Source organism: Brachycentrus maculatus, unplaced genomic scaffold (assembly GCF_059751285.1).
Source record: "Brachycentrus maculatus isolate JH-2025_06_01 unplaced genomic scaffold, ASM5975128v1 h1tg000586l, whole genome shotgun sequence".
NCBI lineage: Eukaryota > Metazoa > Arthropoda > Insecta > Trichoptera > Brachycentridae > Brachycentrus > Brachycentrus maculatus.
In genome coordinates, this window is record NW_028281326.1 from 949,115 (window position 1) to 967,592 (window position 18,478).

At 28.9% G+C, this 18,478-nt stretch overlaps 1 long non-coding RNA gene across 7 annotated transcripts in view; it reads right to left on the minus strand.

Moving 5' to 3' along the window:
* Nucleotides 1-16,662, minus strand: part of LOC148301289 (uncharacterized) — a 155,670-nt gene extending 139,008 nt beyond the window's left edge. For 6 of the 7 annotated variants that reach the window (XR_015838815.1, XR_015838813.1, XR_015838811.1 and 3 more), the window contains exons 1-2: nt 16,396-16,652; nt 15,654-15,943 (exon numbers count right to left, since the gene is read on the minus strand). This is a non-coding gene — a long non-coding RNA (uncharacterized LOC148301289). Of the gene's footprint in view, nt 1-15,653; nt 15,944-16,395 lie in introns of all 7 variants that reach the window. The other variant, XR_015838814.1, reaches the window with a different exon arrangement.
* Between the last annotated feature and the right edge of the window lie 1,816 nt (nt 16,663-18,478).

Here is an 18,478-nt window from a genome sequence, read left to right on the forward strand (position 1 = left end):
CGTAAAGTGGAACCCCAAAAATTCAAACGTAATATTCACCATTCTTACCATGATTGACAACTACACTACTCAAATTTACTTGTATATATGACTACCAAAAATTGAGTTATGTGGTTGTAATCGTGGGTAGAATGATGAATGTTATACGTCTATAAAATGATCACTTAACCAGACTGTGACAGGTCGTAAGCCATATAAATGCCCAGACTTGCCTAGTATGCACATTTTAGGTACCATAATAGAACCGAAAAAAATCAAGATGAATTTCAATTATATTTGATTTGATTGTTTGTACAGGATATAAACTGAAAAAATGAACGATTCGGACTGAAATTTTTAAACCGAAGCTGACAAAAATATTACTGTAAAAATCCCTCAGATTTTGGTCCCTGGTCAATGTTTAAAAGACGTATTTCACGAACTGTGGCGCTGTTCCGGTTAGCAGTGATCTGCTCTGAGCCCTGTTACGTACAGAATATATTATGTTCGTGTAAATTGAAAATACATGAGGTCACAAAGCTTCTGAGTTCATGCTTACCATTCGTTTTATTCGAGTTTATGACAAAACATCGATGTGGAAACTGCGCTCAAAACCTCACGAACGTTATATTTATCTGGATGACTATTTGGCAATCGGTTTTATTTGTATCGAGATTTTTATTGATATCTCAACGTAGATAGGAGTGTGAATGATATTTAAACGTCGTTATCCCTGTAAATATCTAAGTATTTACAGGGGTTACGACCTTTATTTTAAAATTCACCATGTAAACGAAAAATTGGGAACACCTAAATATAGATTATTAATACGAATAAGACGAATGAACGTATTATTTGACAAATCCTGATTGATATAAGATATTGAATCCATTGTATCTTTTCAATTGTTAGTTTTTAGGGATCAAAATTATTAATTTATTATTTAGTCAACACATTCACTATCATTTTAAGAAAAAAAAACTGAAATAATAGCCAGACTAATATAATTTTTTTACAATCAAAAGCATTAAATCTTTTCTGTTAGTAAAAAAAGTACGAATACTATTAAAGAATTGGCGTTTACTTAAATGATTTCTTTAGTTTATTATTATCATCATCATTATTATGTGACAGCTATTTCCCCTTGTGAGAATATTATCAAACAGTGTCGCAAAAAATTGCAACATCAATTATAAAATCGTGCTTCGAATTAAATTCTTGAGCTTTATGATGAATTTTTTTAATCCTCAAATAGTCGTGAGTTGATCGTACAAAAATGTAATTTAATTTTTTTACTGCTTTAGCAAAAAAAATACCTATCTTAAATAGATCGGACTCCATAGATATCAATTAATTTAAATTAAAGTCAATCGGTAATAATATTTTATGGACTAACGAAGGTGGATAATTCGCAATATGATCGATATATTTGGAGTAGACGTTCATTTATCAGTTGAACTGAAGTAACATGTTGATATCTAGTAAATCTGAGCGGACATTTAATCATTGACGGCACTTGATATGTCAGAATCAAGAACAATCTAACACATGCGCAGTTGCTGTTTCTCAACGTGTTTAATTGCAAAATATGAATTAATGTTGCAGGTTTAACCACTAAATATCCATGTATTACACCTACACGATATACCATAATTATTTGACGTTGATACAAGTTTTTTACTCCAAATTGGACGTTTTACAAACGAAAGTTAATGATCTGAGAAGGTACTTTATAGAAAAATATATATGAAGTGATCAGTCATATTTTCTTATTTTGTTTTTACCTTATGTTTTTTATATTTTCTCATTTGTAATATTTTCTCATTTTTCATACATTCTCATTTGATTATTTTAAATATGCTTCTTACCCTATGTTTTCTCATTTATTTCTTTTAAATATGCTTCTTGTGCCTATTTATTATACCTGTTTATTGTTTTTATATTTTGCCATGTATTAGTATTAGTTTTGGTTATTTCTAAAAAATTATTTTTTGTTTTTTATTATTTGTGTTCCAGTCTTGTTAACCCTAATCCCATGTCCCAAAATGAGAAATAGAAATTACTCATCGGGAATATTATATGTATATATGATTTATGTATGTAATATGTTTTGAAATAAATAAATAAATTAAAATAAACAAAAAGTTGAACAATTCACACATCAAATGAGACGTTATTTTGTATTTCATTAAAAAAGGTTAGGATTTTCAAAATTATATTTATATTAGTACTACATATGAATGAATACATACCTTGGAGACAAAATAAAGAGTTCACGCATTCGTGGGAACCCGGGTCTAACTGACATCAATAGTAAGGTAGAGTAAAGCTAATTTAGATGGTATGGGCACATAGGACGTAGAGAACATGAATATATTGTAAACCTGGCGATCGCTATAGATCTTCCTCGAAAGACATCTAAAGGAAGACCATAAAACTCATGGATGCTACAGAAAGATAACATGATTCGAAGGCATGACCTAAGTGACGTTGTATATGACAGAAGGACGAGGAGAGCTGACCCCAACAATCTACAAAGACAAAGATACGTTGGGAAGAAGAAGATGAAAATACATAAAAAGAAGAAGACGAAAATACCATCAGTGTGAAAACTTTCCCACACATTTTGTTCTTAAAACTAGCAAGTGCGTTTGTCGTCAAGTTGGCAAGCCTGCGCGGCGCGCTGTCAAAGTTTGTGCGCGCGATGTGTGCTGAAATTTTTGGACAAGATTTTCAATACTACTATGAGTCATGAGTACTCCATTTTTGTTGTGGCGAAGGCATATCGCTCACTCAACAACGTCATATATAAAAAAAACATGATTTTTCAGAAGAAGTTTTTTAAAGATTAAGAATATAATGAAATGTATGAAAAATAAATATCAAGCCACTTATTAATCTTTTTAGGTAAAACCTGAAGGTTTTTTCTCCATTTGAAAAATATTTTGTTTATTTAAAAAAATAATTAAACAATACCTTTTCTTCAAAATGCAAAAACAACACTTTCTGCCCTGTATCGGGTAAATATTAAGTTAAAAATATGCCGTTTTTGCTGGGATATAGTGCATTTTCTGGGCATTCCGAAAACATGTATAACTGAAAATTTATGATTTTTGATATATGACGTTGTTGAAAGGAGTGAGCGATATGTCCATTGGTACCCATATTAAAATATATTTGAGATACAAAAATGCAGCTAAAGCATATTTTTAATGAAAGATTTTATTTCTCAGACAAAAATGTGATCAATTCCAACGCGAGATAAACTAAGACCGTGCATAGGTGTCAAAATAAATACTATTATTATAATCTCAAAACGACTTCCGTATGTAACAAGATGTCCGCTTACATAAGAGAAATTCTCGTGTATTATTTTAACAAAGCCAAATATTTAAGTTAACCAATTAAAGAGCAATTTTATTTTTTTCTGTATCAAACCCCGAGGCCTGACCACAGGCAAGGTTATTTCTCCGTCATTGTAACATAGCCGGAATTACAAAACCACAATTCAGAAAATACTGTTATATTATAGAAGTTTGGTAACCAAATAATTTATTTTTATTTTTATTACTTTTTATTATTGGAAAACCAACAGAATATTTCGACAAAAATAACATAATACGATAAATACAAAAAATAACAATTCCCATTATAGGTTTCCACCTAAGTAGTCAAAAAATAAATAAAAAAATAAACTGTCATAAAAGTATAACATAGAAAATTTCTTTATCAACTGGTCAAATAGACATCAACAATGTTTCTTTTAACGTATTAAAAGAAACATTATTGATGTCTTTTTCATTACGCATTTCATTGCACATATCGCAGGCTCGATTTAAAAATGAATTTAGGTAGGACTTGGTGTGCATTTTTTTTTAAACCCTTATCCGCACCCCAATGGTGCATAGGGCACTGCGTCATATAAACGCAGTGTTATATTGATCGTTTACACATGAAGGAAAGGTGATCAGCCCTCCGCTTCAGGTACCAGTCCATGGTAATTTTGAATAAATATTACAGTGAAAAAATCACTTTTATTTATTTTACCCCCCTTGGGAATCGAACCCGGGACCTCCAGAACGGTACCCAAGCTTGCTGACCATAGTGAGGTATTTTTTTACGAAAATGGCGCTATATAAGTTATCCAAATTTATTATTATTATTATTATTATTATTACACTACGGAGGCGGAGGGTGTGCATTTTAGGGATTTCAAATAAGTTTTTGTTTCTGGTCTCATTGGCTAATAAGTTTGACAATTACTGGCTCAACAAATGGTGTTTTTAGTTTGGTTTTTTGATAACTATTTTATTATTAGCACCCGTTTCAGAGGCGTTCTGTGATTCGACCTGTGGTGCACATGTTCTTGAGCACATTTCGTTCAACTTTCACTTCGAGGGCTGGTCCGGTGTTCGTGAATCTGTGTTGCGTAATGCGGACCGCTTTGTCCGTACATACGTACCAAATACCGCTCGAGAAAAATGCAATGTGTGCAAACGGGTTCGGGTAATAATTCACGAATGTATGCGGCCGATGTCACGAATTTTTCGACCGCGCCTACCATTTCTTTGCTTAAATACTAGGTTTCTTTTATTATACTTCAAACAGTGATACTCAAATTGTGAGGTGCGTAATACTTAATTTACTTAAAGGGGGGCGGGCGTTAGAAAACTTATGAAATAAACAAATGCACGTCATAACATCAACATTAGTACAAAAAAACGAATAATAGAACACGAGCACGAGCATTATAACGAATCACGAGGGTTATAACGAATTACTCAATTATTTAGATTTTTTTATGAATATCTCAACATAAATGAAGAAGAATATGGAAGTTAGGGTATTGACAGGGTTTGCGACCTGGTGATTGTGTGATCACTTTATACACGTGTGATATTTACCATTCTACCCATGATACATAGTATCGATAAAAAGCATGTGAAAAAAATGTGTCAATTAAAGAAAAAATGCAGTGGACAAGCCCAGATTTGTAGACAAAGATTTGTACAATTCAAAATGTTGTACTTAATCTAAAATTTATTTTGACAAAAGGCCATCAAAATTTGTTCTTATACGAACAATAAGGAATTCGGGAATATGTTATATGCAATTAAAAAATGGATAATAATGTTTTTATTTTTTTATTTTTTGAATTTTGACGCTGATTTAGAGATAGTAATAACGTTAAGTTCTACTCAATTGTTTAATTTTTTAATTTTTTAAATCAATAAATGTTTGTATGGGTTTTTAACAGGAGGCCTGGCTGTTTACTTTGCCTATACAAAATTGCAATAGAATAATGTCGAAATTACATAGTACACCATGTTTAAAATTTTATTGATTAATTTAATTAAAATATTATACTATAAAACATCAAAGGATAATTTGAAAAAACGTCAAATTTGTTACTATACAAAAACATTGATATGAAAAGGTTTACAATTCAAAAAAGATTGGGAAACACGAATTAAAATAAGAACAAAAATATGCACATTGCGTCAGTTGCGTAAGAGTATAATATGTAGGGCAATTGATTATTTCCCTCAATAAATTTCATGGCTTTGGTATGGGGGTCGATTAATAAATTAATGTAAAATAGACTAGAGGAGTAAATAGGTAAGAACAAAAGTACGCCCGTGTGTGTGTGACAAGTATTATCGTTAATATTACGTTACTGAAATGGCAGTAACATCTATCAAACCTAACAGAAAAAACACACAATACTATATATTGTTCAAAGGAGACAGCGTGCCTCTTGACAAATGCTGTCCGTATTTTAATATTTTCGATTGCAGTTTTGTTTTATAAATTTTATTTCAATCATCAAAAATATACATATACCTATACATTTCGACGGCCCCTACGTAAAGTACTCTATCTGCAAATCTGCTATTTACACGAGAGAGCTTAGAAGATTTTTTCAACGTATTTTTTGTATTAATTACCGGTTTTATCTGAAATTTAAATTAGTATTATACATTAAAAACACGATTAAGTAATGTTTTCTATTCTTTTAAAACTATATGCTTTGTCAAAATTAAGTAGTAAGCGTTTTAGGAGTTCAGTTCATTTCGAAAATTCGATGCAGATAGCGCCTTATACGCCTGAAGGATAGGCGTAATTAATTTTATATATTTTTTTGTTTGTTTATATTTGTAGATAACGGTCAGTTGATAACGTACACTAAATATCTCAAAAGTGACAAAAATGTAGTTAGAGCACTTTCCGTACAGCACGTCGATTTAACCTCCGAATAATTCTTTTAGAAAAATACTAAGGAAGTGTGTGAATAAAATCCAATACATACAAAGATTTTAACATATTTAAAAAAGTTAATTTTTATGATAGTTTTAAGCATGAATTTATTATTTTAAAGCTACAATATTTATTTGATATTTAATACTGCTTGTTATTTTAACCCGATACTTATAAATCCTTTTGTTTATTATTTCAATTTGGGTTTTTTTTTAAATTACCTAACTTCCATGTGACTCTAGCTAGTGAAATCTAGCTACGGCTTATGCAACACCGTTTATCATGTCCCTACTCAGGCTTCAACTTTATAAGTTTCATAGCCTATGCCTACTTGTGAGTGGATTTACTCTTTTTGTTTAAAGTTACTAAAATTTCATGTAATTAATGAGTGAAAATACTATGCAACAAAACACTCGCTACTCAATTTGGGTTTTCACCCAACTCTCCTTTTATATTTTATGTATGCATTTATATTCTCTCACACACATACACGCTTACATACAATTTAATGCACATTGCGAAGAAAATCGAGTAAAAATACATTAATGAGGTTATTCTATTATTAGGTTTCTAAATTGGGTACAAATGTAGGAGTGTATCGGGTGTTTAAAGTAATGTATGTCATATGCTAATTTCAAAGAAAAAAATCAATGACCCGCGCACGAATGTTGTAGACACTTCTCATACATTTGCCGCCAAACAGGTTACAGTATGAACCAAAAAATTATCGATTGGTATCGATATTATGTCATTTATTGCGCATTTGCAGGTAGGTAGGTACCTGCCTGTTACTATGTTAATATTACAACATTTTTCTCTAGATGGCAACACCGATATAAATCATAAGCGTTGCTACAAGCATAATCAGATATTTACATGAAACTTTGCACGCAAATTATGATTGACATTATATCGTATGTCGGATTTGGATGACGAATATATGCCTTCCAAATGATGTTATTGTTACGATATATTGATTGTCCTTAAATCCTCAGTCACATACAGAAAAAAAAATATATATACACACACACACACACACACACACACACACACACATATGTATATATATATATATATATATATATATATATATATATATATATATATATATATATAAATATATATATATATATATATATATATATATATATATATATATATATATATATATTTATATATATATATATATATATATATATATATATATATATATATATATATATATATATATATATATATATATATATATATATATTATATATATATATATATATATATATATATATGTATGTATATATATATATACATATATATATATATATATATATATATATATATATATATATATATATATATATATATATATATATATATATATATATATATATATATATATATATATATATATATATATATATATATATATGTATGTATATATATATATATATATATATATATATATATATATATATATATATATATATATATATATATATATATATATATATATATATATATATATATATATATATATATATATATATATATATATATATATATATATATATATATATATATATATATATATATATATATATATATATATATATATATATATTTCGTTAAAACCCTTATCCGCACCCCAATGATGCAAAGGGCATCATATAAAACGCAGTGTTGTCTTGATCGTTAATACACGAAGGATGTGCAGGTGCGGATAAGGGTTTTAACGAAATATATATATATATATATATATATATATATATATATATATATATATATATATATATATATATATATATATATATATATATATATATATATATATATATATATATATATATATATATATATATATATATATATATATATATATATATATATATATATATATATAAATATATATATATATATATCGTTAAAACCCTTATCCGCACCCCAATGATGCAAAGGGCATCATATAAAACGCAGTGTTGTCTTGATCGTTAATACACGAAGGAAAGGTGATCAGCCCTCCGCTTCAGGTACCAGTCCAGGGTAATATTGAATAAATATTAGAGTGAAAATATCACTTATATTCATTAGACCCCCCTCTGGGAATCGAACCCGGGACCTCCAGAACGGTAGCCGAGCTTGCTGACCACTACGGAGGCGGACATAGAAGCTGATTTGGAAAAGATTGTTAAAGATATAGAAGCTGATTTGGCAGTACACAATGGAGTCCTGGTGCCAACCCTACTGCATGGAATTGAAGCATGAAGTTAGCCAATTATATATAAACGACAAAAGGTCACGATAAAGATATAATTACAAATTCATTACATATAGTACTCGTATAAAATTCAATTAAACTTATTTTATATCAATTACATATTCAGTATTATTTTTAGGTGAATAAGTTGGCGACCTTACCTATATATGAGTACTTTACTAAGTAGACTAGACGGATGATTGCATTTAACAAACCTACATACATATTTAATATGACGTTTCCTTTTACATTAAAAAGTTGATATTATGATGTATAAGGAGTGCCATGATTCCATTTTTTTGTACTTGAAGGAACTTGTTTAAGCAATAGTTTTTTTAATGAAAACTTCTAAGGCGGCGATAATTGGACAAAAATTGAGAGTGAACTTTCAATGACACGTCACATTTGTAAGGTTTATTTCTTAACATAAGAGAGTAAAAGTTAGAAAAAGAGAGACTAGAGGTAGAGAGAAAAAAATAGAAAGCTATAAGGTAGTAAGATGCATAGATGTAAGTTGTAGATGTACCCGTCAGACGCTATAGATGAAGTATTACGCCTTGTGTAAGAAACATTTATCATTTGTATTTAAAATAACTGTATGAAAACCATACTGACCTGAACATTCCAAAAAAGTGCAAACCCGTTGCATTACTGAAAATAAGCGTCAAAAAAAAATAAATAAGAAAGGTGTGTTGATATAACATGTATGTCTATATATATATATATATATATATATATATATATATATATATATATATATATATATATATATATATATATATATATATATATATATATATATATATATATATATATATATATATATATATATATATATATATATATATATATATTTATATATAAATTTGTATTTAAAATAACTGTATGAAAACCATACTGACCTGAACATTCCAAAAAAGTGCAAACCCGTTGCATTACTGAAAATAAGCGTCAAAAAAAAATAAATAAGAAAGGTGTGTTGATATAACATGTATGTCTATATATATATATATATATATATATATATATATATATATATATATATATATATATATATATATATATATATATATATATATATTTATATATATATATATATATATATATATAAATATATATATATATATATATATATATATATATATATATATATATATATATATTATATATATATATATATATATATATATATATATATATATATATATATATATATATATATATATATATATATATTTATATATATATATATATATATATATATATATATATAAATATATATATATATATATATATATATATATATATATATATATATATTTATATATATATATATATATATATATATATATATATATATATATATATATATATATATATATATATATATATATATATATATATATATATATATATATATATATATATATATATATATATATATATATATATATATATATATATATATATATATATATATATGTATATATATATATATTTATATATAAATATATATATATATATATATATATATATATTATATATATATATATATATATATATATATATATATATATATATATATATATATATATATATATATATATATATATACATATATACATATATACATATATATATATATATATATATATATATATATATATATATATATATATATATATATATATATATATATATATATATATATATATAATATATATATATATATATATATATATATATATACATACGAGACTTAACCTACGAGGAATTCTAAAACGTTAATATTTTTTATATTTAGGTATCTAATCCAATATTTACAAACATTAAAGAATTTAAAAAAAATATTTTTACTATGTATTGATATGCAAAATTACACATTTATTTATTATTATATAGTTTCTTATTTTAAATCGATTCTTTAATATTCCTTTGTTTCTTCTATTGACTTGTTATTTCACTTTACTTTATTTTCCAAAAACTTTCAATTAGATTTCAAACTATGTAAACGTATTATTTATTTTATGTTTATACTGACAACGTCCATGTGCGTTTTTTTATGTTTTAATTTTAAACCTTTGTAAATTAATGCATTTACCATAAAATTATGAGAAGCAAATGAAAATATATTATGAATAAAATAAATTAATCAATAAATCAATTCATGTCAGAAAATAAAGGATTAATCCGGAATACGAACAAACTATAATAATACGTTTCTTAATGCCATTAATCTTTAATTTTAATCTTATCAATCAATAACGCTAATTGCACCTGAATTCTTATTGAATCGGTTCCAGACTAGTTGCATAATATTTGCATAAGAAAGCTCATTGACCTATGAATGTGTGTATATACGTGCAATGAATAAAACCAGAAACATAAACTTCGCACTTATGAATATACGAAACCTGTTTCTTCATACTAAATTTCATGTCGAATCTAGACCACATATCAAGTTCTATTCTAAGTAACTAAGTATCAAGCTGTTTCCACGCAGCAGTAGGCAGAGAGAATAGAACGCAACACCACTGCCTTTGCAAACATTCTTCACCTCTTTCACATTAATGCATCTTCTCATAAATTATATACCGGCCGATTATTCCGACTCCTGAACTAATAACTTTCAAGTATTTTAAATATTACCTACTAACAAGCATTGTGAAATTAAACATATCGCTCACTCGTTTCAAGAATGTCATGAATAAAAAAAACTTGATTTTTCAGGAGAACGTTTTAAAAGTTTAAAAATATTAAACAATGTATTAAAAATAGATATCAAGCCAATGTATCAATAAACAATGTATTAAAAATAGATGTAAAAATAGATATGAATTTTTTACTGTGCAACAGATCTTTTTAAGTAAAACCTGAAGGTTTTTCCTCCATTGGAAAAATATTTAGTTTATTTTAAAATAAATAATAAAACAATACATTTTCTTCAAAATGCAAAAAAAAACACTTTCTGCCCTGTAGCAGGTAAATATTAAGTTAAAAAGATGCCTCTTTTGCTGGGATATAGTACATTTTCTGGGCATTTCGAAAACATGTGCAACTGAAAATTGACGATTTTTGATTTATGACGTTTTTGAAAGGAGTGAGCTATATTAGAAATTAGTATTTTTTATTTTCTTTATTTTTATCAGACTCAGCCTCTGAAATACGTGACTGGGTACAGTTATTATTATCTATATTATTTAGTTAATCTTTAAAGCGTTTTTATTACGAAATATAGTTTAGTATGGGCGCCCTATATTTTAATCTTTTTTACCATATCTTCGTCGGCCATTCTCGTCTGAACTTCGGGACGCGAACCTAACTAGGGAGGATGCAAGGGAGCTGGCGGCCGACAAAAAAGTCTGGAGCAAATTTGTGGACTCCATATGCTCCACATAGGGAGCGGATAAGGTGACATGAATGAATTTACCACATCCTATGCTACGTACTTCTAGAAAATTCGGTGACGGATTTACAAACTTGTATTTATTTAGATTGGCAGTGACAGGTATATTGAAAACTTTTAAATGTAAATTCACAGTAAAATCGGTATACAATTTTATATTGTTTCACATTTTCAATAAATTTCGAAACTTAGTTTAAAAAAATTGCTTTGCAAGAGCAGATCTGCCAGGAAGCCTAGATGCTTCTGTATCAAATCTGGGCATGCGGTGGGACAGCTTTGAATATATCTTATGCTACGTATGTATACCTTGTACTATCTTGAATAAAATATATACGTTATATTTGGATAAATTTATTTACATTTGTTATTTTTTACATTTTAAATTAATATCATGCAACACATTGCAAACGAATAAATCTCAGAATGATCACTTTAATGCAAATTCAATAAGTGCAATTTGTATTAATGTAATCTCTTTATCAACCATGTGTATCAATTATCCTTAAAGTCGTTGTACAGTTGTTGGCAAACTGCAGCTCGCGAGCTACAAGTGGCTCTTGGGCCCCGCCAGTGCGGTTCAGCCACAAATGCATACGACTGATGTACTGAGCTTATATGGAAATGAAGGTGGAAAAGAAAAAAAAGTGGACTACTGTGAAAAACTTGGAGAGTAAATACATACTGATTTTTAACACTTGGAATAGTTTTCTTGAATCATATGATCAAGAGTATTGATTCAAGAAATTCATTAGAATAGCAAATGTTAGTACTAAATGTTAGTAGTAATATAAGTAGTTATTAATAGCATGTGAGGAGAATGGAACCATCCAGACTCCCCCACATCGCACTGTACGGCCAACCCCATGGTAGGCGACTCCCGGGCAGACCACCAAAGAGATTGGCCGATAGCAGGGAATCGACGTCGCATGAGGCTAATCCCCCTTAAAAACAGGCCGCAAGGCCTATAATAATAATAAGAAGAAGAAGAAGAAGAAGAAGAAGAAGAAGAAGAAGAAGAAGAAGTATTAACCATTTCCGATTTTACACATTCATGCGATAATTTTTTTTTGAGCTTAAATCTTACCAAGAGTAGATTCGGAAATTGCATATTAGGTACATATACGAGTTTATGAGATAATATTTAGAAAAAACTAAAAACGAATTTATTTGCAAAAATAAATCAACTTTCTTATTTTCTCCAATTCAATCACAGTGAACCGCCCTTGAGGTAGTATTTGACGAAAATGATGGTATAGAAATTATCCAAATTTATTATTTTACATTATGTATTATTCGATTAAAATCTGGAATTGTATCTAAAATTCAAAACAGCTGCACAAAAACCATCCTTACTCGAACTCTCCAAATAAATACAAATCCGGTACATAAGCGTTATTGACGAAATTAATAAAAAAAACTTTAAAAAAAAAATGTTCAATAGGTCTGGACATGTGGAACGATGGAGCGGGGAAAGAACGGTAAATCAAATTTATAAGGCGAATGTAGTTGGAAATAGAAGCAGAGACAAACCGAAGAAAACTTGACATGATGGTCAGATCTACAGTCGGAATAATCGGGGGGTATGTATGAGGAGATGCATGAATGGAAAAGAGGTGAATAATGTTTGGAAAGACAGAGTGTTGCATATTATCTGCCTACCCCTTCAGAGAAGCGGCGAGACTAGTTTAGTTTTAAGTTTAGCTCTTAAAATAAACTTCCATCGCTATACTATGGATATTTCGTTGAGAACACTATTAAGTTTGCCGACCGCTGGCATAGTACCATATACAGTATATAAACGGCTAGTTATCTATTTTTTATATTCAATTAATATCTTATTACACTGTCCGAAACTGGTCACCGTAATGACACATATTATTTGTTTAATAACAGGCTTTTATTATAATTAGCCTCCAGTGCTTCGATGTTAAGAAACTTATTAAATTCCACCTTGACCCGACTGCAATTCATTCATTGAAGTCGAAATTGCCATAGGAAAATTACATATGATACATGACACCTTTAGCAAACTAAAGTGGACCAATTTTATTTTAAATGTCGGTTAAAATACAATTAACTTTTCTTTTATATGTTAATTACAATCTAATTTCATTCTGGGTTAGCAACAGCCTTTAAAGGTTGACAAATTGTTCATTTACATTATAATATATAATATTATTAGAACCTAATTGTGTAAGTGTATGTATTTATGACGTGGTAAAACCCTTTGAATTATAATAGGATTTCACTAAATTCGGGAAGCATTTTACACGTGCAGAGTTTTGAAATTTTAATTTTATTATTTTGACTATTTCAATGCGCAGGTTTAAAACAAAAGCATTCAATTTCATAATTTTGAATGTCAAAAAGTAGATAAAATAACCGGGCTAGACGAAAAGACGTGATATTGTTATAAAAACCCAATCAATATGCCATGCTTTGAACGAAAAAAAAGAAACTACCAGTTTATGATTTTTTATTAATCTTTTTGCACCAAAAATTAAATAGGGTATTTGACTTAAATTATCAAATAAATACGAGATAAAAATAAAATACAAAAATTTGAAAAAAATATTTAAACTCTTTTCGATTAATTTTTTCATTAATAAGCTTAGTATAACATGTCAATCGTTTTAAGGACGAAAAATAAAACAAAATGTAAAATGACTCGAAGCCCATGCATTTTATGTAGTAGTAATGTATTTAAATACGTACATACTTAATTTCCTCTGCTACAATATCCTAAAGGAGTTTAATGAATTTCAAATAACTCTATATTTTATAATTCTCGTTACACGTAAACGACTGGATACATTATATTTATGCTTAAATAATTTAATATTTCTTATCGTAAAATCTAGAAATTTCCGTATGGCGTGACATTATCCAGTGTGTTACACATATTTATTGGAAATGTCGACAAATGACTCGCCTACAAGCGGTAATTATCTAGTAATTATGATATGACATTACATGCATATGTTATGCAAGGTGAGGCTTATATTACGCAAAGAAAATTCTAGAAATTCGAAGATCTGAAAGAACACTATTTCTGGGCACTTTTTTGTATTGTTAATATATTATTTGTACCTAATAATTACTTTTTGAAATACGCTTAATGTTATCGACTAATTATTGTTATCAAACGTAACATACAAAGGTCTAAATATTTTGTATGCGGGAAACGCTTAAAAGCCTGTTTAACATACTAAGAGCGAAAGACGCTTATATGAGCTCTATTTGCTTACTCACATATGGTAGAGCGGGAGAGACGCCTAAAAACATTGAGATCGTAAGTGTGTTTGCGGTTACTTGCGATTAGTATACGACCCTAATTAATATACTAATCAGGGTCAGGGTTGATGAAAAAACCGCCCGCAAACAATGTGATAATATAATCAAAATAAGTGATTTCTCTGAATTAATAATACTAGGGATTCATTTTCACATTTTGTCATCTTAACATAGATGAAGAAGTTTATGAATGAATGGGTATTTACAGGTCTCATGAACATAGACTATTTCGAGTGAGCACTTTATACACGTGTAACATTTTGTCAACAAAAATTTGGACACACAAACAAAAATAACTAGTCAAATTGAAGCATCATAAAAAAATTATAGTTTATTCAGGCGTATCCCCATGACAGATCGAAAGCCCTGTAAATACCTAGACTTATTTATTCTTCTTCGTCTATGTTGGAATGTCAAAATGCTATGGCATTTAATAAAATAAAAAGAGTAAGGAAAATCACTCACCCGTTCTCCATAGTAACCGTTCTCCACAGTATTCTTCTTCTAACCCTTATCAGAACCCAGTGGTGCATAGGGCACTGCGTTGTATTGACGCAGTGCTGTCTTGATCGTTTCTCACATGAAAGCAAGGTGATCACTCGTGCGCTTCGGGGACCAGTCCAGGGTAATTTTTGATAAATAAACGAGTATAAAATCACTAATGTTTTTTTTCACCCCCCCTGGGAATCGAACCCGGGACCTCCAGCACTGTAGCTAAACACGCTTACCATTACACCATGGAGGTGGAAAAAAAGCTGGTTTATTACAAATTTAGTAAAGTTAGTTAATTACAATAATATCGCTCACTCCTTTCAAGAACGTCATATATTTCATCATAAAAAAAAAGATTTTTCAGGAGATCGTTTTTAAAGTTTAAAAATATTATTCAATGTATTAAAAATAAATATCAAGCCACTTATTGAACTTTTTCCTGTGCAACAGATCTTTTTAGGTAAAACCTGAATGTTTTTTCTCCATTTGAAAAATATTCAGTATATTTAAAAAAAATTATTAAACGATACCTTTTCTTCAAAATGCAAAAACAATACTTTCTGCCCTGTAGCGGGTAAATATAAAGTTAAAAATATGCCGCTTTTGCTGGGATATAGTACATTTTCTGGGCATTCCAAAATCATGCAGAACTGAAAATTGACGATTTTTGATATTTGATGACGTTGTTGAAAGGAGTGAGCGGTATATAACATACTAAAAACGTATCAATTTATATCATGTAGGATACACTTCACTGCACTGCACTGGTTAAAAACAAATATCATATTGCATATGATAATAATGTGAAATTAAATTTAACAATGACACGAAATTAAATTTTAAAATTCAATAATTTCCAAGCGAAGCGAAACACCGCCTTCGAGCCGATTGCGAAATTTCAACTCGACTGACAATTGAATGTACCTGTATCATGAGTGCACTGAAATTTGACAATACCAATTGGAAGGTAGTATGATTTTCTTTGGAAAACAATGTACTAAACACAATTGAACGCCAAAAGGCAAACATTTCTAAATTCAAATATTTGACAATAATCCAAATAAGAAAAAAATTGTGTAGGTAGGTATTCATAATAGTTTCGTGACTTGATTTCTATCTAAAGTCTACTACTACTACAACTACCATCACACTGTTTCCCCGCAGGGATAGGCAGAAAGGATGGAACGCCTTACTCTTCTGTCCTGCCATACAGTCTAGTGATTTTACACTCTAATATTTCCTGGACTAGTCCCTGAAGTGCAGGAGTGGTCACCTTGCCTTCATGTAAGTAACGACCAAGATAACACTGCGTCAACACGATTTAGTGCCCTTTTCACCATTGGGTGCGGATAGGAGTTAGAATATACGTATACAGATTAAGGAGTCAAAAATATATAATTTTTACGAAAAATAAAATCTATAATACCTGTTACCTTTTGTCGGGTTGTGGTCCCGTGGTTGGTGTCGCGGACACTTAAGTCAGAGTTTCTCGGTTCGAACCCACTCTACCACAATTTGATATTTATTTCTAATAACGATCCGCTTAGGCTCACATAAGTAGTTTGAAATTGAAATATTTGTTTAAATAATATAAACACAAATATTTCTTTTTTCTTTAAATTCCCATTTATTTATAAATAAATGAAGGGAACAAATAAAACATAATAATAATAAAAACCCTTATCCGCACCCCAATGGTGCATAGGGCACTGCTTCATATAAACGCAGTGTTATCTTGATCGTTTACACATGAAGGAAAGATGATCAGCCCTCCGCTTCAGGTACCAGTCCAGTGTAATATTGAATAAATATTAGAGTTAAAAAATCACTTATATTTATTAAACCCCCCTGGGAATCGAACCCGCGACCTCCAGAACGGTAGGCGAGCATGCTGTCCATTACACTACGGAGGCGGACGAAATACTTCTACAAAAAAATGAATAAATAAAGGGCACAAATAAAACATATCCAATGTATTTATGTATTCCTTGCTCCAAAAATATTTAATTTGCTGCCCGAAACCATTAAGATTTTCAGGAGTGATCAGGTCTTTAAGAACAGGGTCCGTCGATGGTTGCTTAACATTGGAAGGGACAAGGTAGAAAGTGAATTGATTAAAGTCCAGGTGTAATTATCACATTAAAAAACCTTAAACTATAAATTATTTTTTTATCTCCTGTATGTTATGTTTATAATCTAATCATCAAAAAAAAAATATTAAAAATTAAAAAAAAAAAATAAAAAAAAAATTTTTATTACCATGTTAGTATTCGGCTCAACACAGGCCATGCCTAAAGAGCCGTAATACGTATAATAAATGTGTATATGAAATGAAAATGTTTAAAAAAATAAAAATAAATAAAATTAAGGTGTTTATAAAACAATGATACGTGTTGCGAAACAGATTTGTCATGCCTACATGATATTAAGTCATAAATCAAAATGTTACGGTACGTCTAGAAACAATGAAGTCAATTTGACATTTTGTCGTGTGTTTTTTTATACGCGATGATTTCAGACGAAATTCATTTACATTTTGAGCCATTTTTTGTCAAACAATGATTACGAACAGGAGTGGGCAAATTTTTTGTCTGCCGGGACACATTTTAGACATAATGTTGACCGCACTAAAAATATTTTTATTTTAAGGTTTTTTAAGATTTTTAATTGAATTTCTAGTGCTTTAAGATGTTTTTGTGTTAAATTTTTCGTCACCGGTGGTACATTAAAACCTCGATATAACGGAATAATTCGGGGAAGGGGGCGTCCAATAAAGCCATAAATCCTTTTTAAATAAT